Genomic DNA, 23,880 nt, shown 5'->3' on the forward strand with positions numbered 1-23,880 from the left:
AAAAGCAGAGCTGCCTACCGGAGCCAAGTTGCCAACTTGTCAACCAAAGCCACCTGCCACCCCCACTTCCCAAGGCCCAGCTGCCATCAGTGTGAGCCTGACGGTATGAGAAGGGACCAGTGTCTGTGTTGACCTGGCTGCTGCAGTAGTGCAAAGGGAAGCAGGGGCCCCGAGCAAGGTCACCCCTTGTGCAGATCCTGGCAGAGCATACAAGTCCAACAGGATCAGGGTGGGGCATGATTTGGCCCAGAGAACCCATTGGCACCAGCTCATGAGAGGTGGGAACAGGGAGTGCCCCAGATGATTCAATGGGTGGCATGTTTCCCTCTAAGCAGCTGCCAAAAATGCCTCCCAGGCACTGGTTAAGAGGCAGGGAGTACAGAGGTGGCTGAAAGGCCAACCCCTTCAGGGCCGCTCCAATCTCTCTCACACCTCTGTGCCTTCACAATTATAATTCTCTCTGCTTAGAATATGTCCCTCTACATACCTGCTGGACAAAATCCTAGTCCTAGCTCATTCTTCAAGTCCCAATTCAGGTCTGTGGGCAAAAGTTTCTGGGCTCTATTAGGCAGAGCCAGGTGTTTTGGACAGTGCACAAACTGCATATGTGTCCCATGCACTATACACTTAAATACTCCAACTTATATACTCATATCTTACACGCTCCTTCTACTGTACCACATTACAATTGTTTGTTGGTATATGGTCATGCCATTGGGATGCTCACCAATAAGACTTCCTCTAGCTTTGTCTAGAGACCTTGTCAAAATGGTGAGTCTAGAAGGGCACACTTCTACCATACAATCCTGCTTCCAACCATAGCTTAATGGACAAGGGGAACCAGTCCTTAGATGGTGATGTGGGCCAGGTTAAATCAGATTCTTACAGTCAGGGATCTGAACTGGAAAAGACTTTGGCAAGGAGCAGTAGTAACTGAAGCTGAAAGGCCATGACATACAGAGAACCCGATGCAGTGGATGCAGTTATGTGCTGCCCAGATCCCATTCAAGAATGATTTATTCCTCCTGCTGCTGGCAGTGTTTCCAGCCGACAAACCTCAGTTGTCAGCTTTTCGGGGGGAATTGTCTCAATTGGAGATTGCTCCTCTGACTCCCCACCTAAGCATGTATCCTTCCCAGGGAAGCCCATTTCCAACGGCTGGTTGGGAAAACTTAGAGAGCCATCATAGCTTCAGAGTGATCCATGTGGTTGGCTGAGGCCTTCGAAAATACTAGGATGACCAACTATCCCAGTTTGCCTAGTACAGAAAGAGTTCCAGGGGCAGAGGCTAAAATCTGGAAAGTCCCCAGCAAATGACTTGGTCATATAAGTCAAGACTGTACTGAAGTTCAACTTCTCTCTCCATTTAGTTCTACAAACTTCCTTTTCTTTCCATTTGTGAGAATCCCAAGAGTACTCCCTAATAAACCTCTGGCCTGCTAATCACCATCTCAGGGTCTGCTTCCCGGGGGACCCAACCAGTGACACTGGAGAAGTTATGATGTAAAAACTTAAATTACAAGGCATCAGAAACTCTAAATAAGCAGAAATTATAAATCAGAGAAAAGATATGTTATAGGGAGACCAGAACTCACCTGTTGATGGAAGTGAAAGAAGTTAAGGACAGCCAAGTCAATAGCAGCTCTAGGCCAAGGGTTCTAGAATCATTTTGGGTCTCTAGTAAATAGGTCTTCTTCATTCTCTCATAATTTTTATCATAAACCACAAAATTTTGCTCATCAGTTTACTATGGCATATTTTTTTAATGGAATATAAATTCGATAAGATTTTGGACCAGAGTTTACAGTACTTGATGAGACCCAGAACTATCCTTTAAGATCACATGAAGACTTTCCTATAATGGCGTTGGCTTTAAATTTAGGCACCTCCACTTCCCATATTTCTCACTGTGTTCCTACCATAAACTCTTCACTTATTTGAGATGGTTTGGGTAGCATCCCATCTTTGTATTCAAAAGATTAGCATTTCTGCATCGGCCAGGGATTTGGCGGTTGGCCACAGAAACCAACTCTGGAAATCCTAAGGGAAAGGAAGAAACTTACTAGAACAATATTAGGGGTTCTCAAAATCAAAGAAAGACTGTAAGATAAGGGCCAGAAAATAGGCAAGAATCAGAGCATGTGCCACTAACACCATGATGGCTACAACCTCCAGCCACACTCAAGTTTCCTACAACACCATCAAGATTCCATGTCATGGGAGAGCCTCTGAGTGGCTGGGACTAGTCACATGCTCACACTGGGCCTGCACCAGGAATGGGCAAGGGAGAGGAGAGAGGAGCAGCTAGCAACTTTGACTTCTGTGGTGTGAGAATGTACTGACTATCTCAAACACACAGTATGGGGGATTTCCCAAATGAGGGAGTGATATGCTAAGAGGAAGCTGGGGTTAAGGGCTGGCAGCCAAAAAAACAACAGATGTCCACTTCAGTGTCCATCTCCCTTCTAGGAGAAAAGCTTTCAAGGCAGGGACTGTGAATTTTCATCTTTGTATCCTAGATGACTAGTGCCTGGTACTCAATAGGTGCTTGATAGATGTTTCTAAAGAAATTGAAGGTAAGATTGTTTCTTTTAGTCAAGAAGTCAACACATATGGAAGGCTGGTGCGTGATCCTTCAGGAATGCAAAAATGGATAGATAAAACACCAATTTTTAGGGGCTTTAAAACCTAGAAGTAGGGTTGGGGCATACAGACAATGTATCTATAGACGTATGTATCATGTGTGAGATGTGATGGACACACCACAGAGTACAGCTATGTCTCCATCCGTGCACTGGGTGAGGGCACAAGGAGTTCTGTCCTTCTGCCCCTCTGGTTATATTGTTGTCCTGAGTGGAATCCCCGGTTACTCTATGATCCACCAAGAGGATGCCTAACTAAGCATCCTGTTCCAGACACCAATTTGTCTGCCCCGCTCCAAAGCAACTACCTGCAAATATGTCTTTCAGAGAAAGTGTAAACAGCCTTTTACTCAGAGGTTGAAGAATACATTACAACCTTTCTGAATCAAGGGTGTAGAAAAATCAACCACTGTGCTCCCAGACTGCCTCCATCCCTTTCCCACCAAAGTGGGGGTGGGAGGGGGAGGCACTCACTGCCAAGACCTCAGGATGCTCCATGGCAGGCTCCAGATTATGCCCCCCACAGATGCTCTGTCTTGTTCTTATGCTCCCCCTTCTTTCTCTTTATTCTATCTCTCCATACTCTTCCCTCCCAAACTAAGTCCTTGTTTGCTCACCCCACCCCATTTTCTGGGACACACTGTACTTCTCTTAGAATTCATCAAGTATCATATCCTCTTTTGTGTCTTGTAGCAGTCTGGCTTCTGAAACTTGCTAATAAGTCAAAGACATAGTCTAGGCTATGGTTTCTCCTGTTGGTGAAAAGACTGAAACTAGAGTCCTAAGATAATAGGGTTGGGACTTCCCACTCTTAATGACTCTTAGCTTTGTTCTAGGCATCCGAACAAAAAGATACATATATCTTTCACTGTTAAAACTAGTCTCCTGCTGAAAAACCTCAAGTTTAGACAAGATGATCATGTAGCCCTTGGTAATATAACTTTAACTTACCATCCTCAAAGGGTATTTATCTACCTCCCAACTCTGGGTTGGATTACAAAACCTGTTCTATCAGGGGCGCCTGGGTGGCTCAGTCGGTTGGGCGTCTGACTTTGGCACAGGTCATGATCTCACGGTTTGTGGGTTCAAGCCCTGTGTTGGGCTCTGTGCTGACAGCTCAGAGCCTGGAGCCTGCTTTGAATTGTGTGTCTCCCTCTCTCTCTGCCCCTTCCCTACTCACACTCTGTCTTTCTCTGTCTCTCAAAAATAAATAAGCATTGAAAAAAAATTAAAAAAAAAAACCTGTTCTATTAAATTGACAATGAAGCCATCTGTCCCAGTCACTCCTTTTTTCCTGGGTTTCTTTCCAGGCTGTGGGATGGGAAGGAGGATGTGAAGACTATCCTCACATGCATATACATGCATTAAAGCGAAAGACAGGTGGAAAATTGTGGCAAAGGCAGCTAGTTGTCCCCTAATATTCCTTCTCCCCTTTTTCTATAGTAAAAACAAATAAACCTTAAGTTTTAGCTATCCACATGCTTCCCAAAATAGAGCCTACGTTTCCCAGTCTTCTTTGCAGCCAGATGTGGTCCTATGACTAAGTTCTGGCCTGTGGGATGTGCTTTTTCTTAAAGGGAAGGGATGTGCTTTTCCTTTTCCCTTTTCCTTTCCCCACTTCTCCCTTCCTGCTGGCTGGATCATGGACATGATAGTACGTCATCTCAGACCACGTGCATCCTAGGGTAGAGCAACAAGATAGAAGGAGTCCAGGTGTCTGACACATTCCAGTTGCCATAGCAGCTCTGCATTGTTAACTCCCAAACTGTTCCTGAGGGAGGAATGCATTTCTAGTTTATGTCACTATTATTTTGGGTTTCTGTTAGAGCAGCTGATCCTATACCTCAGGGATCAGTAAACTATGGCTTATAGGCCAGTTCTGTCCCACCACCTGTTTTTATAAATAAAGTTTTATTGAAACACAGCTATACCTATTCGTTTTTATGTTGTCCACGGCTTCAATGGCAGGGTGCAAGAGAGACCATATGGTTCATAAAGCTTGAAATATTTTCTCTCTGGAACTTTACAGCACAAGTTTGCTGTTTGCAATTATGCCAAATATGTATGCCAAAATATCAGTGATGATTACTTCAGGATATTTTACTATCTCCTTATGTTTTTCTCATTTGATCTAGAATCCTTCTTCTTCTTCAAAAAAAAACCACCTCCACATGAAATGAGTAAATTTATGCCCAATTCCACCCTATGTGAACCTTCCGTATCCAGATTTTTATTGTTATTCTCTTCTCTGCCAGAAACATTTGAGCTACTTGCCAGCTTTTACAAAAATATTGGATCTGATATTGTATTTGGTAGGATGATTGTGATTGCTTGTAGCCAGAATTTGACTTAATAGGTATAATTTATTGGCTCTATCTTTCTTTCCATCTCTTGGCTCTGCTTATTTGTAATAATTTGTTTACCCGTAAATGGGCTCTTTGTGCTCTAAAAATATGGCTGCTGGAAGACTGGAGCTTGCATCTTTCTGGCTAATAGTTCATAAATGTGTCCACATATCAAATTTCAGAGACAATTCTGATTGGCCTTGCTTAAGTCAAAATTTATGCCTAAACCAATCATTACCTAGGAGGAGGGAGTGATTTGATTAGCCAGGTGAAGAGGCTCAATGTCAACAATTGAAATGAATTTCTCTCAGAAGAGTGGTTTTCTTACCTAAAGAAGGAAAACCAGGAGCCTAGGAGATCAAGACAAAAGGAAACACACAAACAACAAACAAAGCAAACAACTGCTCATTCCAGGCAACTTAGGGTTCTTGTGTGCAGTTTTCATTGCTTCTGGGTGTGTGATGTTACATTTATTTGAATGGTAATGTTCTCTATTGTCTGAGTTGGATTAGCATCCATGACTATTTAAATTACTATGCCAAGTTTAGCACTTCACAATGTCTATGTCAACTCTGAATAATTCTTTTTTCCCCCTTTTAACCATGATTATAGTTTATAGAAATATAGGCAACATCCAGCTTTCTGCAAATAGCAGGATGTAAAAAATCAGGATCAAGCAGTAGCAGATGAAGGGCGATATAAGGAGTTAGACATTGTGGATTTGAGGCTCTGATCTTTCACTTCTTGGGTAGTCGAGACAATTTATTTAGCATTTGAAACTCACTTAACTTTTCTCTAAATTAGGGATGATGAGATTGATCTCTCAGGATTGTTTTGAGGATTAATTCTCTATCTTGTGAGTTGGTCCCATTCTGGGCTTTCAATTATTTGGGCTCAAACTTGTCTCTGCCTATTGGGCTCTCAAGTTACTGTCAGCCCACAGAGGAGCATTTGGCAAGAGAAAATTTGTTGACGAAGTAAAATTCAGAGGTGAAAAAGCAACTGGCTTCAGATCCATGACATTATCAGATTAAATCTTTCCTTGTACCCACGGAGTTTGATGCTTCAGGTTAAGTGCTTAGAATCTATCATTTTCTGTAAGTTTCCAAGGGGCTCCCAGGAGGAAGCCAATCATTTTGTTAAATTGCTGTTTCAGTTCCTACCCACTTTTGAAGATGGTAGATGATATTTTTCTTTTCTTTTCTTAAATTCATGTTCTTTCATTTCTGTCTAATCATATAGGGACGAGGGAAGAATAATACCTAGGGCATCTCAGAAATTCTAGGTTACATTCTTGCTTCTAAACCACAATACCCTTGCCAGGCTTTAATCTCTTCGGGCCTCAACTGACTCATCAATAAAGTTGAGATAATGGTCTTGAGTAACCTATTGGGTTAAGAAGCTGACATATGACCATTAGGAGATATAGGGATAAGCCAGCGCTTTCAAACAAGATGGTATCAAGCTATAAGCTGTCAAGGTCAGGATCAAGACCATCAGGCCTCAACAACTCAAGGTATTTACTGTCTGGACAGTATGAAAGGCCATAAGCATTTATGCATTTGTGTTCTGCATAATGTGTTATGGGGCAAGACAGAGAAGACTCAATTTGTTTCTGAAGAGAAGACAGGGGCACAGAGAGAGCTATTTCATGGATTGGTTTACTATGAGAGGCTCTTCTAGACTATTAAGAACAAACATTTACTCAGTTGCCCAGGTGATGGGGGTTTACTGTAAGGATGCTTAAGAAAGCACAGAAAGTGCTTTACTGTAGGGATGTGAGAAAGCACAGAAAGTCAACATCAGCTGAAGAGCTCACCCAGTGGAGATCCGGAAGCTTGCTTGGGACAGCACACCCCTCCAGGTACACTCTAGTGGTTCATCTTTCTGGTGACTCAGCTGTCCCTTTGTTGCTTCTTTTACTGGACTTGAGTCTGCATCTACTATTTTTGCTGACTTGTGCTCCCCTACCCCCTACTTTCTGTTCAACCTCATGCTTCTTGCTCACCCACTGCCTATGATGCTTGCTTACTGGCATCTCTCATGGTTTTTTTGGTTTTCTCAAATGCTAGTTCTTCCAATTACTCTCTTTCTATGTGGTTCAAATTCAAACTTTCCTAGAAAGAGAACGTGCCTATAACACAGATTCCTTTGGCTCAGTCACAAAGTTCTATTCAATCATTTACAGCCAGGGTGGTTGGGTCTTATTATCCAAAACATGGTATATAAGCTAGGAAGAAAAAGGTCTATGTAATTTTCAGGCATCTTTAGGCTTCATACCATATCCATTACTTGAATATATTTGTTTAATCTCTGTTTTGTACCACAAAATTGTTGAGGCTGTTACACTGATAAATCCACTGTAATATAGAAGGTAAACTATGCCTTCTGCAAAGTACTAAAATACTCTGTGGAAGTTTAGTGAGAAGGTTGATTTGAAACTGCTCATTCAGGAAAGTCTCATGGGTGAGGTGAAAATAAAATGGAGCATTGAAGGATGGCTAGAATTTTGATTGAAAGGAATGAGGATAGTACACTCTAAGCAGGGAGGATAATGTAAAAAAAAAAAAAAGCTCAGGGGATTAGTAAGCCATCTAGTTTGAATAGGTCAAAGGCTTTCATGGGGAGGGAGGAAGGGGAGCTAAATCTGAAAAATTTAAATGCCAAGCTAAAGAGTCTGAATCTTATTTATTGGGTTGACATTGGAGGAGTCATTAAAGATTTCCATTCTGAAAAAAAAAAAAAAAAAAAAAAAAAGATTTCCATTCTGGAAAGTAACAGGATGGGAGCTGTTTTGGGGGAAGAGTCTTCTGGTAGTTGGGTATGTAATGGGTTAAGGTGAAAAACAATGGAAGACAAAGAGATTATTATTGTCACACTAGGGTGTGTCAGAGAAAACAAAGTAAGATAATAGATGTGAAATACCTGTCAGAGGAGCAAATAAGAGTTTATGGTTACTGAGTGTTCACTACAAGTAGCCCTGTGCTAGGGGCTTTCCTTACCATATTTTATTTAATCTAACAGTGATATTATAAGGTAGGTATTATTAGTCTTATTTAACAGATCATGAAACAAAGGCTCAGATCAATGCAGGTTACTACCTGTTAAAGACCACAACTTAGTGAGTGAGAGAGCTAGAATTTATACTCAAGTCTGGAGGACTCCAAAAGTCATGCTTTTTTTTGTTTGTTTGGTTGGTTTTTTTACTACTTCTAGACTGCCTTCCAAAGTCGAGAATGGTTAATGGGGAGTGCCATAGTGGTATGGACAGGAGTTAATTAAAGGAGCACTTTTTGTGCAGGGAATTGGGAGCTTAAAAGGAAATCTGGGGAGATGAGTAAGGTTATGAGCTTACCTTGACCTTCTCTTAAGGCAAAATATGTGCATCAACCTAAGCCACAGTGGAAATCAGAGGACATAGAGAGGTCAGGAGACTCGGTATTACAAAACCTGATCAGTCAAATATTTCATCTCTTCTCTTGTATTTGGACTAGCATGAATGACCACTCTGTTCTGGGATCCTTGGCCACATTGCCCTACAACCCTGACTGATCTTCCACACCTGTCTGCTGGTATTAAATAATGTCAACATGTGGGCCCAGTCTACCCACGCTTTTAGAGGAGAGCCCTGCCTATAGCCCTGGGGAGGAGGTAGCAGCCATGTTTATAAACATGATCCCACAGACCCAGCCACAGCTGGATGGAGAGGAACCAAACCATGGACCTATGGATGTAACCTATGCCCCTATGGATGATTAATGCTGAAAGATGAACTCTTTTCAAAAGAGCTTCCTTAGTTTGGTACACAAATAAATGTCTGGTAGACTCACATCTCTAAAGTTTTTAGACCTGTCGAACCACCAGCTAAATAATATTTTAAGGATAGGGCTGAGTCCTTATGATTTCCACTTATCACTCTGTCCTCCAGGTCCAGTACCATATCTAGCACATGGTAGACAATTAGTAAATATATATGGATTAATGTATATTTAAATCCTAGCTTTGACTCAAATGAGGGTATGGAATTGTGTATAGTTATTGTTTGTGCTTTTACTACGCTGCTAAATAATTTAGTTTGTTCCTTCATAGACAGTTACATCCATGTCTGTTTTCCTTAATAATTATTATGAATGCTAATAATGCCAGGCACTTTTCTGAGTGTCTTATGTGTATTGACTTGGCGCTTTTTCACAGCAATACTAAACATTGGATGCTTTTCTTATCTCCATTTTAAGTAAATGTATCCAAGGAAGTTCATTCCTTTGTCTAAAGATTACAAAGTTAATTAAGTGGGGGAGCCCAGCTTTCTCCGCAGTCTGTACCCATAACACTTTATGCACAGTGCCCTTTTGGAATCAATGGTAGACTCCATGAAGGCAATGTGACTCATCTTCATTATTTAATACTTGTCACCGAGCAGGTGGTCTGGACATGTATGTGATGTTGAGTTGAATCATCTTTTCCCAACTTGTCCAGCACGGGGTATATCATGTCATGTTATAAATTATATAATATGTAATGTAGAGGGGCCCAGTCTTGCTAGGAATAATGAGAGTTCAGATAATATGAGAGAAGATTGTCAGAATTTAGGGTCCTAGGAGATAGGAAAGTAAGATATCTGGGGTGAGAAAAACCAGAGCAGGATGGTTGGGCTAAGGGCTCTGCACACACTGCTTTGTGATCATGGAAGATGTTTGAGAAGATGGAGGGGGAGTGAGGTAATCATGTGGGGCAGGATGTCACTGACACTTCTCTCCATTTTGGAACACCACTTTATTCTGTAGAGCAACGTTAATAGTCTTCTGCTTCAAGAAATCAACTTTTCTACCTCAATTGATATTTAGTGGGTATTGCAAATTCAATAGTAAATTTTTGACTATTTGGCTTTTCCTCTGAAAATACATGACCCTTTCTCTGAAAAATGATTGTGGCTTTCAATCTGTGGGAAGTCAGTGTTCTTTGAGTTGGAGCTATTTTCACCATAGGGTGTACTTGGCCTGGGCTTGTACAAAGGTACCTTTGTAGTGAATTCTCCTGCACTTCTGGTGCCTCAGGGAAGAGAACCCAGGCCCCAAGGGTGGACCACAGCAAATGTGTTGGATTCAGTATCTCACAGCCTGCCTTTCAGGACCTCTCAGCTTTCCCTCTGGTTCAGATATGGGGACACCTGCAAGTTTATTCATGAGCAGTTTATCTAGGATCTATGTGAGACCCGGAAGCCCAGGTCACATCAACATGGAACGCACATTGCAGAGTGCCACCCCACGAGGGACTGAGGGTGTCCCCGCTAACAGAGAAGGTGAAGTCCCCTGGTGCAACTTTGAGCTGTTTGGGGTAGCGTTGGCAGCCTGTGACATTAGTGGCAGTGGCCACAGGGGGTGATGGCATTGGCCACGGCAGAAGGTCAGGCATGCAGTGGCTTTATGGAACCCTGTGTGGCTCGATCACACCTTTGCAATCTGTTTGGTGTGCCTTCCTGGGCATGAGAAGCTTCTGCTGTAGTTCTTTCTAGGAATCTAGGGCTACAGAAGGGAGAAAGAGTGTGTACCCAGGGTAGCTGAGAAGATAGTTTCATGGGTACATACTAACCAGACACCTTCAAGGGACTCCCAGAAACTATTGAGGGAGTTTGGAAATAGAAAAAGCTAAGGATCCTGCAATAGCAGGCTGGAGAAAAATTAGTGTGTGAACCTGTTCCCCTCGGGACTGTGCTTCTGGAGAAACTTGGCTTACACAGAGATTAAGAACAGGTAAGGTGTTCTGTTTCCAGCTTTTCACAGCATAGCTAGGATTCCATGTAATGAACACAAGCTGCAGGCAGCAATGATGGACTGGTCTTCTGACATCACCCTTCCCCATTTATTGGTTTGACAGCCTGTCAGCTCCAGGGATCCCGTTGATGTCTCTGCATGAGTCAGTCCGTTAGAGCCTGTCAACATGAATGGATGTGTGTTTTCGGTGCTGATAGCCCAAACAGGAAATGTTGGATTGGTTAATATTATTGAATGAGGACTTGATGAAAATTTGGAATCTTGAACTAAATGCTAATTTTGATATGGTTTTATACTAAAAAATTCAATCCCCGGTGCCTGTTTATGTTTAAGAGGATGTTAAAAAGGGACTCTCTCTATCTGAGAGGTTTCTCAGAAGCTTCAAAAGCTGAGAACAGTACAGGTTGCCCAGTACAGCCTCATAATGACCAATGCGAGGGGCGGGGCCCCCTGTGTGGACCATGCTGAGAAATTACGAAGCTTGTCCTGCCCGCTGTAGCCCAAGAGCCATGCCTGGGTGAAAGACTGAGAGAAGAAAGAAGTGAGGAGGCCAGTGGGGAGAAAGAATTCCATGGGTACATGTTGGGGGTTCTGGGCGTCTCTGTGCCTATTACACAGAAGTCAGGGGAAAGTGCATTCCCTTCACCTTCTGCCAAGTGAGGAGGGCTTTTTTTTTTTAAGATGATTTTATTTTATTTTTGAGAGAAAGAGAGAGAGAGAGAGAGAGAGCACATGGGAGGGGCAGAGAGAGAGAGGGATGGATACAGAGAGGTTGGAACTCATGAACCTGAGCTGAAATCCAGAGTCTTGGACACTTAACTGATTGAGGCACGCAGGTACCCCATGTGAGGAGGGGTTTTGGAGACTCGCAGAGATGCGTAAGAGTCTCCTGGAACTGAGGGGCACAGAGACTGGAGTGTGGCTCTCACAAGAAGAGTGTACAGGTCTGGGGCTGGCTGTCCCCCTTCTCTTCAACAGCAGAGTGAAGATGGGCGGTGCTATGTGAGCAAGCTGCACTCTTAGCAATTGTGAACCCTTGGCGTGTGGCCTCTGAAGGGAAGTTGGTCTGGCATCATCTTCAAAGACAGCTGAACCAATGGCCTTCAGAGAGTCTTGCCTCAGTGAGAGTTCTTAGCTACAGATGACAGAACCCCTCCAGTCAGAATAACAGGGAGAGATTTAGCAATAGGGCATTAGTGACTTTCAGAATCTTTGGAACAGGCTTTAAGTCTGGTCTCTGGGAGATCCATCTCATAACCTCACCTGGGGAGAAAGCTGCTGCTGGCCCTCTGCTGACTCCAGGACTGAGCTGTACCTGCCGTCACCCACATCAGTGCCATAGAAGCCATGCCCCCCTGCCTGTCTCCTCACATGACTAACTCTGGCATGATAGCCTCACATGGTGCCTCTGATCAGCAAAATCTTGGTCACATGTCCACGCCCTGGTACCAAGGGAACTGGAAAATGTTGCATAGTATATTCTTCCTTGGGAAGCTGGGGTTCAGACTGTGGGGACCTGTAAAACTGCAAGAGCGTGTGAAAATGACAGTTTTCCACTTACCTTGAAAGAAGGGTTGGCTGCTGAAAATCAGCGCTGAGGGGCGAGTCCCATCCTGAGGGACAGGTAATTCCTAGAACAAAAGAGTCAGATTTGGAGGTGCCTAGTAGGAAGTTTCCTAAAGAGTCAGCAACAGAGCTCCAGGAGACCACGAGTTAGCTGTGGACATCTGCCATGCCACAGGGCACCAAGGCCCCTTGTCGACTGCTCCGCTCAAGTAAGCCCTTTCTTCCACCTTCTCCTCCTCCCATCCCCCTGTGCTGGATGCCGAAGGTCCTTAACCAGCAACCAGTGAGTGAGAGAGGACATGGAGGAAAAAGGATAGAGAAGTCCACCACATCCCCTTGCCTCCTACAAGCCTGTGCTGAGGGGCGGGTGAAGGGTCAAAAGGCACAAAGCTTGTAGTCCCTGCTCACCTCTCACCAGCTGTATGATTGACACATAACATTTATAAATTGCAAAATAATTACTACCATGGGATCAGCTCTATCCCATCACATAGCTATCATTTCTTTTTCGTGGTGAGAATACTTGAGATCTAGTCTCAGAAACATTCAAGTGTATGATACAGTATTAGTAACTATAACCGCCATGCTGTACATTACACCCCCAAACTTATTCATCTTATAACTGAAAGTGTATACCCTCTGACCAGTATCTCCCCATTCCCCTCCCCCTCTCACCCTGGTAACCACTGCTCTCTACTCCCTATATCTCTAAGTTTGGCTTTTTAAGTTTCCACTATTAAGTAATATCAAAGTGTTTTTTCTTTCCCTGGTTTATTTCACTTAGCATAATGCCCTCAAAGTCCATTCAAATTGTGAAGACTTGTAGTTTTGATTATTTGATTGTTACATTGGATTGGTCTCTTTAATGGTTGAACTGACCTGAGTACCTTTTAGTATCTACGAATAATGGGGAACGGTGTGGGACCTCACCTGATTTTACCCCAGAGTAAGGAAGAAGACCAAAATGCACATTGGCTGGGCAATGTGAGAAAGAATAAAATGAACTCTGCCCTCCGGCAAGTCTGGTTTATTCAATCAGCTGATTATAAGCATTATTAGTATAAAGATGTATCTATTGTTGCTTAAATTTTATTAAAAAAAATTTTTAATGTTTATTTATTTTTGAGAGAGAGAGAGAGACAGAGCATGAGCAAGGGAGGGGCAGAGAGAGAGGGAGACACAGAATCTGAAGCAGGTTCCAGGCTCTGAGCTGTCAGCACAGAGCCTGATGCAGGGCTCGAACTCATGAACCATGAGATCATGACCTGAGCCGAAGTCGGCTGTTTAACCGACTGAGCCACCTAGACGCCCTGCTTTAATTTTATTTTGTTCATAAAATCAACTGAGAATACAGTAGGCAATGCACAAAAAAGGAAGGCAATGGAGACGTTTACTGCTTATTGTTGCTGCTGTTTTTATTCCCCAAAGGTGGTTGTGGAAGGTCAAGAATGAGAGAAATCAATCCAAGTTCAAGGAGGGACTTAACAGCACCACTATGCTGTTCTTTTTATAAATGCTACTGTCTTTTATCCTCAAAAGAGCTCCATGAAGTGTAATCACCTCTAGTTTATGGATGAAGACCCTGAGCCTTGGACAGGCTAAGCAGCTTCCTCTGTGTATTTAAATAGCCAAGGAGGGTCTCCATCCCTTAATCCTACTCTACTGCCCAACTGATTTGCTCTGTATCTTAGATGTGTCCACCCCAGTCTGGATTTTTAGGAGGACATTTGTGTTACCATAATAATAGCTGACTTTTACTGAGCACTGAAAGTATTTCAGTCACTGTTCTATGCACTTCCTACATTTTCTCATTTCATTCGCCCATCAGCTCTACAAGGGAGGTGTTATTGTTATTCTTCTCACTTTACAAATGCAAAGCATCAGGCAAACTTGCCTGAAAGCCCTGTAACTAGTGAGGATATGTATTTCAGGAGCCTGACTCTTTAGGGCAGACTCTTAACTACCACATTCTCTTGCCATGGGATGTACCAAGGCTGAGTTGAAAGGGGAAAAGACTGGCCCATGGGATTTCCAACCTTCCAGGAATGGGAGCAGGAACAGTCTTCCTTCTTCTGCTCCTTGTGCCATTGACTGTCCCTGCTGCTTTCCCCCCATTTTGATGGGAGGGGTTCAAGGTGAATCACCTCTTCCATTTGAGCCTTCGTGCCATCTCTCATCTCTCATCTGGGTTTCTGCTTCATATAAACCCTCTACTATGTCTGCAAATCCACCTCCTCCTCTGATTTATGAGCTAGTGGTAGAGGATCTCTTAGAGGACAAAATGTCTCAATGATCCATTTTGCTTGGAGAAAGGACCACTCAGCAGGAAAGCCTGGATGGGAAAAGGAACAAAGGTTAAAACTGCTCAACAGAGAAATATACAAGAATTAGTTGGAGGGGAGAGGAGGCCCTTGACTACATGGCAGGATGAGGCAGAAACCAAGTGGAAGAAAGAAACGAAGAGAATTCTTTGAGGGCCAAATTGACCAAGGGACTTTTAAAAAAGGGGGCTCATGTTCAGCCTTGTGGTTTTCTGCGACAGGCAGTGATGTAGTGTCCTAACCTTTGACTGAAGTCTGCTACGCACAGTCTTAAATGGGTGGCACTTTGAGAAGTGAAGCATTTGATGGGTTGGCTTGGGAACCTCACGTTGGAGGAATCTTCCAAAGCAGAGGAGGATGGAGCAGGAAGCAGGGGTGGAGAAACAGTGGATGTGGGAAACCAAGAGGGTTAGAAGAAATTCAAGTCACCTCTCCTTTCCAAGTCACTCGGGCATGTTGGGAAGAATGCTAGATTTACTAGAGTGTGTAGAATAGGTATTAGGTATGAGCCCATTTCTACCTAAATTTGTGACAACTGAGCAACTTGGGTCACCCAAAGCTGCCTCTCTCTTCTTGCTCCACACCGTCAGCTTCTTTTGCTACACCTTCCAACTCATCCTTGGTCTCTATCTTCATCTCAGCCACTCCCATTTACCACAGAATTTAATTTCTCTTCTGATCTGACTTTGACTCTGTTTCCTGGCTTCTGATTCTCTCTCCCCTTCTCAACCCCTCAATTCAGAACTGACATCCTGGGTAAAAAATCTCCTTACATCAGTCGGCTGCTGGAAAGCACCCTTTCAGTTTTCTATTCCATCTTCTCTCCTCATTCAGTTTATCTTGGGTCCATGTGCAGAAACTGGGAAGAAGTTGGGATTCTGTAGATCGGCCTTTTGGAAGAGACACATCAGTTAGAGTTTGGCTGCAGAAAACAGAGCACATTCTATTCAATTTAAAACAGAAAGGGATTTATCAAGGAATATTCAGGGGTTTAGATAACCATGGGGAAGGTTGACTTTGTAGGGACAGCTCTCAAGCTGTGCTGCAGAACTGGAACACCAAATTAGCTAAATCTTCCATAATCTGGAAGCTGTCGCTACAGCTGCTGGCTCCAGTACCACCCGCCAGTAATCAGAAATCCAATACAACAGTCAGGACACCAAAAACATCAAGAATACGCCATAATCAGTGAACCCCTCATACTTGCCAGCCCTAGAATCCCTACTTACACAATGGGTGGCTTATGTCCTGCAGCTTGACTCACACAAAGCGTATGCCTGCTTGCTGGGACCAGGTTGGTCTGTCATGGTGGTGTTTGCCTACAGAAATAGCAGAAGTAGAAGGGTAGCATTAATGTCAGTGTCCACCTCAAGTCTTGCACTAGTGATTTCAGTAATGGAATCAAGACGATGTCTGGGACTCTAGCTGCAAGGAAGCCTGGAAAATACTGTCTAGCTTTCTTCTGCACAAGAAGTCACATTGGAAGAAGGTTGGAAGGGCTGTTGTGCTTTGATCAATTGTGTTTATCACAGAGGGTTAACCTCACTCATCAATGGCTCTTCAGAATCTCTTTTTCCAAATAGATTTATTGTTTGCCTCTTTGGAATGACTGAGGATAGTCCTATTTGGCTCAGGAAAGGAAAACTTATTCTCAACTATTATTTATCATAGATTGCACTGTAGCCTCTTCCAACTTGTTGATGCACAGTAATTTAGTAATGATCCAAAGGAGATAAGTAGCCATTTCCCTTCTTTGGTACTAAGCCATTGCATAGGTTTGTTGGAAGTTTGTACCATAGATGGCTTGAGGTCCATGAGGTAGATCTCTTTTCTGGGGGCAGTACTGACAACAGAAAGGAGAAAATCTTTCGATTTTTTTTTTCTCTAGGGATATAAAAGAAGCAATAAGTTAAGTAGTTGATAACTTATTTTCGGCACCATGTTTTAATTTTCTCCATCTCTTTTGCAGCCTGAGATCACATGCACTATATTTTCTCTCTCTCTTTTTTTTTTTTTTAAATCTCTGACTGTTCTCCAGTTATGTCCAGCTGGTTCCAGTCATTAGTAGACTCTTCCCAAGATAGTCCAGTCCTACTGGAAACAGGAAATACTGGAAACCTCACTAGAAAATCGGGTCCATTTCTGGCCCAGTTTTGCCAGAGTTTTGATAAGTATCCAAACTTTTGCTTGTTTATTCAAATTGAGCTTCTGAATCTCTTGAGATGCAACCCTCACAATTGGTAAGCCAACAGCCTGAAGGAGAAGAAAAAAATCACACAATTTTCTGGCTAATCTTTGGAAAAATGTCTGTCTCTTCTCTCTGTCAGGATACTAATTTACACATGTTCCAAAGCTGAGGTCAACTGGTTGAAATTGGAAAGACAATTTTTTTAAACAACTGAACAATCTAGCAGTGAAAATTATTTGGATTATTCCAATATCAAATTAAATCTTATTTATTCTTATTTAAAGTTACGGAGGATTATATGCATTATTAACATTATACAGATTGAGTCTCAAAAGTATGGTTTAAAGTTAATAATGAAAGTCAAGAATTGGATCATAGGCTCAAAGAACTTATATTTAGAAGGGAGCGTCTGGGCACCAACATTCCTGATTAGGTCATCTTCACTTATCTCAGGTCAGCGGATGTTACTGTAAGTATGGATTAGTTTCTCTTAAAAAAAAAAATCCTTGGCAAAAACAAATATGCATTTGTTTAAGAGAAGGGAATAACTAATATTAGGGGAAAATCGTGATATAAAAATATCCTTTCATAAGGAATCGGTATTGATTCAAACTGTGAGCCTAGTTACATGAACTTGGGCAAGTTATTTGACTTTTCTGAGCTTATTTCCTCATCTATACATAGTTCAACTTTTTCTGTTTCTCTAATCCTGTTGGTTAAAAGGGATCAATTTGAGGGTGAGAAAGCATATTCCACTAGTTTTTATTCCATCTAGTCAATGGAACATGCCTTAAATATCTGAGAATCTCAGGAGTGTCTTGCATTAACTCCCCAACAAATTCACTATGTTGACTACCATATGGAGTACATCTTTCTCTTCAGTTTCCCACTTCTAATGGACATCGTTCATATTCTGGCTACCATTGGGCAGTAATGTTTCCTGATGGGCACCTCCTCTCTCCATATTTATCCTGGTGCAGTCATCAATACACTGCATGCCTTGAGGTGTCAAAGCTATAAGGTGGTTTGTAGCCAAGTGGGGATGGAGTTTGCCTCACTCCTTGTATATCGTAGGATGTTTTTGGTTGCAGATTAATAGAAAATTCAACCCAATCTGGATCAAGCAAGTGGAATTTATTGTCTGTTAGTTCAGTAGAAGTCCAAAGATAAGAAGACATATGTACCAGTGAGGACTAAGTTAGGGTGAGAAACAGAGAACCAAACTAACAGTGGCTTAAATGAGCTTTGTTTCTCTCTTACATACAAGGCCAGAGTTAGGAAGGCAGGGGCTTCAGTCATAGCTTTACTTAACAAAATCTGGGGAAACTTTCATCCTCTTCCAGGCTCTTTCTAGCTTACTACTCTGTCATATCCAAAAGGGATAAACACTGTCACCATAGCCTAAGATGGTGGCTAGAGTTCCAGTGATCATATTCATGCTCCCAGAGCAGGAAGGTGAAAAGGATGGGATGTCCATGAATCAATTGTCTTGTTAAAAAGCTTCCTAAAAGTTGCCACATGACATCTCTGCTCATATTCCATCAGCCTGAGCTTAAGCATTCAGACGTATGAAACTGCAAAGAAGAGATGTCTTTATTCTGGATGGCCACATGCCTAGCTATATAGCAGGGACTTTCTCCCATGAAAAATGGAAAGAATAAATTCAGAAGGGATAGTTTTTGCCAAAGTTCTTTTCAGGTTGATGAACTCCAGGGGCTTCAACTCTGTTTTCTTGTAATTCTCTTGGCTTTGTTCTGCTCAGTGTTTTGTCTTCCTTTGAATTTGGTAACAAAACAACAGAAGCAGTTCCAGAATTTGCCCACCATGATAATGTCCAGAGAGAGGTTGCTTCTGTACATTCTTTTAAAGGAATGTGGGGGCGCCTGGGTGGCTCAGTCGGTTATGCATCTGACTCTTGATTTCAGCTCAGGTCATGATCTCACGGGTTGTGAGTTCAAGCCCTGTATCAGGCTCTGTGCTGATGGCACAGAGCCTGCTTGGATTCTCTCTCTCTCCCTCTCTCTCTGTGCCCCTCCTTGCCTCTCTTTCTCTCAAAAGAAATAAATAAACATTAAGAAAATTAAAAAAAAAAATACAGGAATGTGAAAGAATTTTCCCACAAGACCCTAGCAAAGCTAGATTTCACCCCTTGATCATTTTTGAAATGATGGGTAATCAATGGCAAGGGAGAAGGCTTTACATCTATATCAGTCAAGCCCATCATCAGACTGGGTGTGGGGTCAGTTTCCCCAGAGTAAGCTTCCCCTTCAAGGAGGAAGAGTGGACAACTAAACAAAGCTGGGATTGTGTTAAGAAAGAAGAAAAAAGGACAGATGTTGGGATGAAGGACCCCCTAGTCTGAGCCAAGGAGTGGTGGCACTAAGGCCTGCTGCTTATGGCCCATGGGCATGCACGGTTTTTAGAGAAATGACGTTGTATGTTTTGTTTTGCTTTTGTATCCCTTTATCTTCTTAGGACCCATACATGAATCCTTATACGTAGGTTCCAGGATATCAATGGTAAACATCACATTCTACTGACCCTTTCAACAGGATATTTGTAACTGGGTCAAGATCATTGTGCTCAACTTCCCTTTGTGTGAGTCCTTTCTGATAAAGTTCTTCATTCCTTCATTTATTTTAAATAATTTTTTCAATTTTATTTTAGAGAGAGAGTGTGTGTGAGTGGGGGAGAGGGGCAGAGGGAGAGAGAGAGAATCTGAAGCAGGCTCCATGCTCAGCACAGAACCCAACACGGGACTTGATTCCATGGTTGTGAGATCATGACCTGAGCTGAAATCAAGAGTCAGTTGCTCAACTGACTGAGCCGCCCAGATACCCCTTCACTCCTTCATGCAAATAGACATCTGATGGATTACTCTACTGGGCACAGCAAGATGGACATAACTTAAATCCAAGTTGGAACCTATACTGAATATAAAATGGGAACAGTAATCACCCACCCCAAAAATACTGTTTTGAAAATGAAATATATGGCCTTTGAGTGGTAGGTTCTCATTTCTTCATACCACTAATCCCCAGAGAACAGTGCAAGACACATGGTAGTAAATAATACATAGTTGTTAGGTGTTTTCAACACTAAACTAAGTAAGACAGCACATGTAGAGTACTTAGTATACAATAGACATTTTATAAATGTGAACTCATTCTGGAGAGGCTCTTGATGTCATCAGTGGCCTCTACTCCAGAGGCATTTCAACAACTCAGGACTATTCATTGAGTCCCTGGTTTACATGAAAACATCAAGACAAAAATAATTTTTAAACTATTCCCCCAAATCATGTCTCATACTGAAACACCAGAATGACAATTTCTTTATTTCCTTGCTTCTGGGAGAGGAGTGGAGCGAAGGGCAGCCTTTCATTGTCATTCAGTGGAGAGAATTTCGATTGAGATTACAAACACGAATAGTTGAGTCTGGTATGGTGAGCCACTAGCAGCTTGGAACTGGAGGATCCCTGGCTAAATGGATTTGGTACTTGCAGTATTTATTGGGTGCAACATCATTTTAATGAAGAAAGAGGCAATTGTTAGTAAATGTAATTTAACTATAATGAAGTTGTAAAAACTTGCATGTTATTATTGATCTTACAAAGTCTGTAAGCAAGAGAAGAAATGGTTGTAATTATAGGTCATTTTCCTTTTATTAGATATTTAATTATAGTCTTTTCAGACAAGACATGGATATTGGCTTAAATATCCATGGGTTGTTTAAACTTTGTCTAATCATATAAAAATTACCTTAGAGTGTTTGCAGTGTTCTATTTTTTTTTTCAATTTTGAACAGTAGTTATCCTATTGAACAGTAATATCCTTCCTATATTAGATTTCAAGTATACTCTAGAGGTTACAGGCTCTTGGATCCAAGTTTATGTACTTGTTCACATATGGTGTTGACATGTGTGAAATCTAATTGTGTTAAATAACTCACTGGGAGCAATGCTGAAGGACAGCCTCACCTGACAGAATTGATTTTCCTTCTGTTCTCCAGAAAGCGCTGTAAGGCGGTCATTCCATATGTGGGATGAGAATCAGGGATTGCTTCTTCCAGGACCTGGTTGGAAGGTGAATTCATCCCTCTCTCCTCTAGCCTTATTCAACGATCTCCTCAATCCCCAGGCTCGTCCTGGGAGAGAACATCCCCTTTAGACTTCACCAGAAATGACATAAAGCTCATAGACCAGGATTCTCCTTTAGGGAAAATGGTTACTTTTTACTATGTACTTTTAATGTAGAAACGACCTCTTGGGGCGCCTGGGTGGCTCAACTGGTTAAGTGTGTGACTTCAGCTGAGGTCATGATCTCACTGTTTGTGAGGTCAAGCCCCACATCAGGCTCTCTGCTGTCAGCACGGAACCTACTTCAGATCCTCTGTCTCCCCCTTTCTCTCTGCCCCTCCCCGGCTCGCACCCATACATACGCACTCTTTCTCTCTCAAAAATAAATAAACATTAAAAAAAAAAAAAGAAATGACCCCTCACTTCTGTGTTCTTTGAGTTTCTAATTTTGAATCTCTCATTTGATCTTCCACAGGTATTTATGGAACATTGTGTTACATTGTTTTCATGGTGCTCACATGTCCAGGAAAAAAATTGACCAAGATTAAATGTAAATTAAAAGTAAATAACCAGATAATGAAAGTGTTGTAAGCCAAAGAAACAAGGAACAGTGGAGATGAGTGAATGAGGGCCTCATTAGCTGGAGCACTCAGGAAGACCTCTTGGAAAAGGTGACATTTGCCCTAGGACCTGCTTGCAAGTGTTTTCATCAATTGCTATCTTGAATCATAGTTATTGATTTTAATCTCCTATTCTTTATCTTAAGCTTCTCAAGGGCATTATCTTTTTCTAACTCATCTTTGTATCCTGCGCCCTCCTCCTTGGGAAGTAATTAAATGAGTGATGATTACCTCGTGCAGACCAACAAAGCTCTCAAAGCTAAGAATTATTAACCACATTCTACACAGAGGTCAAGTTACCCGATTAAGGTAGTAAGTGGGGTAGTGGAATTCAAGCCTACTCCATCACGCTAATCTTTTTGGAAGCCCATAGGTATTTTGCTTGTTTGTTTGTTTGTTTGTTTGTTTAAGAATGGGAATGCATTTTCGGTAGGGGATTTCAAACTTTTTGAGATCACGGAAATATCCTCTTAAAAAATATGGAAGACCAAGGTCGCCAATTGTGTAATCTGACTACTGGAAAATGATGGTTTAGAGGGGAAGCGGAGCAGAATGGAATTTTATCTGGGTTACAGTTATCAGTTTTCAGAGACTTTGAGTGGAGAGCTGCTTTAGATCACAGACAAAAAAAGTTTACAATTTTTTTTTAAGTTTATTTATGTATTTTGAGAGAGTGAGAGCAGGGGAGGGGCAGAGAGAGGGGGAGAGAGAGAATCTTAAGCAGGCCCCGTGCTGTCAGTGCAGAGCCCAGCCCGTTCAGGGCTCGAACTCATGCACCTTGAGATCATGACCTGAGCCGAAATCAAGAGTCACACGCTTAACCAACTGAGTCACCAAGGCACCGCAGAAATTTGCAATTTAATTCTAATTATCTAGGAGTAGGAAAACCCAACACCTTTGATGAAGTAGAACTGGGAAGTAGGCAAGAAGTATTGTGGGATTCAGGATGTAAATAAGAACATTTTTTGCCTGATATTACTTCCTTGCTTTTTGGTGACTTTTTTGTTGTTGTTGCTTTTTTGGTGTTTTTGGTGACTTTTATTGGACTTTGTGATATTTACCTTTTAACCTAATTTGGAAATCTATGTTTTTGAAGATCCTTGTTCCAGAGAAGAAAATGCCAAAGAGGCAGAGCTTGGGGAACTCTTAGTCAGAAGAGAAATGTTTCATTAGAAAAGGAAAATGCATGAAGTTTAGATTACAGATAGACATTGTGTTCAGCAAGTGAATTCAGAGAAACTTGAAGCAAACAGCAAGACATTGTGGGAGAGCAGAAGACAGGAGAAAGGGAGGCTGTTGAATGTTTACATTCTTTTGTGTTTAGGAGTGTGATGAGCCAAGAACACAGTTGGAGTTCAGCTAAGAGCATTCCTTGTGCTGCCTCTCATGTGAATGATATTGTCATGAGAAAAGTCACATGCAAATGAAGGAGCCTGTAATTAAGGGTAGACAACACCATTTGGGGAAAAGTTTGCTGAGGAGTTTAGGAAGATTTGTACACTGAACAAAGGATGAGATTATAAAGATCTTATGGTGCAAATACAAACAATTATACTAGAGACAGTGGACTCAGAAATTCCTTCAATAAATGTAGACCTGGTACATTTCTTGCTGACTCAGTCACAGGCAGTATAAATTTGACAAGTATGGATGAAATACGCACATTGTCTTCATTTTCCAGTGGTGGTCTTCCTGTACAGATAACACCAGAAACTATTCCTCTTATGATTTTATTTTTTATTACTGTTTTTTTTTTTTTTTTACTTTAGAGAGAGAGAGAGAGAGAGAGAGAGAGAGAATGTGTAAATGAGGGAGAGGAGCAGAAGAAGAGAGAGAGAGACAATCGTAAGCAGGCTCCATGCTTAGCATAGAACCTGATGTTCTCACCACCATGAGATCATGACCTGAGCTGAAATCGAGTCAGACATTCAACCAACTGAGCCACTCAGGCACCCCTCTTAAGACTTTATATAATGATGCAGCAATGTGTTTGCTACTTATTTTTGCTACCGAGGAGAACCCACCAAATGTGGTTAGGAATGTGGTTAGGTTAGGGTGGTAGGCAACCTCCTGGTTTTTATTTATGTTCTTGTGTAATCCTCTTTCCTTGGTTGGACTCACTGCGTCACTTCTAACAAATAGAATATGCAGAAATGATTGGATGCATATGAAAAGATTAGGTCATAAATAGACTGTGGCTTCCTCTGGAGCACACACTCCCACTCTCTCTCTTTAAAGCCCCTCAGTCTGGAGGAAGTAAGCTTCCATGGAGAGGGTCTGGTGAGGATGTCTATTGCTGTGCTGTGTGATAGAACACTCTCCACCATGGCTCCAGCTTGTCCCTTAGTG

General features: G+C 42.1%; 1 long non-coding RNA gene across 1 annotated transcript; it reads right to left on the reverse strand.

The window, feature by feature from the left end:
* Positions 1 to 13,725: 13,725 nt before the first annotated feature.
* Positions 13,726 to 21,103, reverse strand: LOC122217203. Its single transcript, XR_006201341.1, has 4 exons — positions 20,813 to 21,103; positions 15,875 to 15,964; positions 15,419 to 15,535; positions 13,726 to 14,656 (listed from the first exon to the last, which is right to left on the reverse strand). It is a non-coding gene; the product is annotated as an uncharacterized LOC122217203 (long non-coding RNA).
* Between the last annotated feature and the right edge of the window lie 2,777 nt (positions 21,104 to 23,880).

Source organism: Panthera leo, chromosome B1 (assembly GCF_018350215.1).
Source record: "Panthera leo isolate Ple1 chromosome B1, P.leo_Ple1_pat1.1, whole genome shotgun sequence".
In the NCBI taxonomy this organism is placed as follows: Eukaryota; Metazoa; Chordata; class Mammalia; order Carnivora; family Felidae; genus Panthera; species Panthera leo.